The sequence below is a fragment of the Stigmatopora nigra genome, chromosome 4 (assembly GCF_051989575.1).
Source record: "Stigmatopora nigra isolate UIUO_SnigA chromosome 4, RoL_Snig_1.1, whole genome shotgun sequence".
Classification (NCBI taxonomy): Eukaryota; Metazoa; Chordata; class Actinopteri; order Syngnathiformes; family Syngnathidae; genus Stigmatopora; species Stigmatopora nigra.
Window position 1 is genome coordinate 1,908,267 of NC_135511.1, and position 1,753 is coordinate 1,910,019.

Below are 1,753 nucleotides of genomic sequence, written 5' to 3' on the forward strand. Positions count from 1 at the left end.
CCTGGAGAAAACCCACATAAGCCCAGGGAGAATATGCAAACTCCACTGGACTGACCTGGATTTTAACCTTGGACCCCAGAATTGTGAGGCTGATGCGTTAACCACTCATCCGCCGGGCCGCCCCATTTTAGTTCAAACCTCTCAAAATAAATTGATGATTAGATCAGGGTGGCACAGAAGACTAATATATGAATGTTCTTTTTTCAGATCTTTGTCCAGTGACCTGGACATGCCAGGGGGCCGTGGTCGGGGGAGAAGGCTGCACCTGGCTTTAGCAGAGCACCCCTGTGGTGATGCGACGCTGCCAGTCAAGATCCATGGCTTGCCACTGCATCGAAGCCGTGGTGATGGTATGGCAGCTTCATCAGTGCATCACAAAGGCCGGCGTGGACATTTGAAACTCTTTAATAACTGTAGAGCTTCTCCACCTTTCTTCACCACAGAGGAAACTAAACCTGCCAAACGGCACTCAGTCCTCCCTTCCAGGAAGCGGAAAAACAAACCCCCGACCAAGCTGGATCCGAGTTTGGTTTCCTCAGAGGACATAAAGAATAGGAATAGGAAGAGGATTCGGGTCGAATCCCTGTAGTGCTCCATCCACGATGCAGAGTAAGCCAGAAATATCCTAATGCTGAGGAGCGTTTGCCAGACTGTGAGGATTCCGTCTATGACCTTATGGAGTCCTCCAACAAGGTAACTGGTGCCAGCACCTCATCCAAAAAAGCCACCCCATTGTACAAGATTACCACAATTGGCTCACCCCCAAATCAACAACTGCTCCTCAAGACAAAAAACGGGATGGAATTCTCTGTTGAAGAATAACCTCGCTAACCTGCCCATAGTCTCCAACATGACAGTGGTTCTGGAAAATTGTCTCACCATAGAGATGCCCAAGCTGGAGGCAGAAAGGGTTAGAAGATCTACTGCAACAAGAGAAAAAAATCAAAGTGGATAAACTCTCAAAGTCCTGGACTAATCGGCTGATTGCACCAGCCCCCACCCCTCCTAAGCTTATTGCCTTACCCACAGTTGTGTCTCCAACTAACAGCGGCGCCTCACAACAGCCTTTGCTCATGTCAGCCATGGGCATGACCAGCAAAAATGTATCCCTGAAACCCCATAAGCCGAAAATCAACATTATGGAACCTCCCCTTGTGAAAACTACTCTAGTGAAGTGGAAAGAGACATGCATGAGAGAGAAAGGATGAATCAAAGACAAACACAACCGCTATATGACCGCTTGGACAGCAAATGATGATGCCATCAAAATGCAAGAAGGTGCTCCTAAAAATGTGTCTTCTGAATGAAACCAGAGCAAGCAGGATATGATGAATGTGCTCAGTGAAAGCCAGGAAAGCCGAATGGCAAGTATCCGTACCGTGGCTGACAAGGTATACACTTTCACAGACAATGCCCCTAGTGCTTCCATTTTAAATTCATCACGGCTTGATGCCCCTGACGGTTGTATGTTGATGGGTGATAGCAAAGACAACAGCCCCGCTTACTCTGACATCTCACACTGAAAATCTCCAAAAAGGACTCAGATCTATGTGCGGGTCCTCTGTATCATCTGAAGTCAATACTAGCTGTAGCCATAATAACACCAGCAAGACTCACCCATGATACCTTCCCCGCCATCTACAAAAGAACTTCAATACTACCAGTTTTGAGCTGTACTTCTTGCCAGGGTACGCGCAAGCAGACAGGGATAACACAAATCATAAATGTTCCTCTCACGATTCCAAAAGCAACG

General features: G+C 47.3%; 1 pseudogene; it reads left to right on the forward strand.

The window, feature by feature from the left end:
• Positions 1 to 317: 317 nt before the first annotated feature.
• LOC144195147 (zinc finger protein 608-like) lies at positions 318 to 1,523 on the forward strand (annotated as a pseudogene).
• The last annotated feature ends 230 nt before the right edge of the window (positions 1,524 to 1,753 follow it).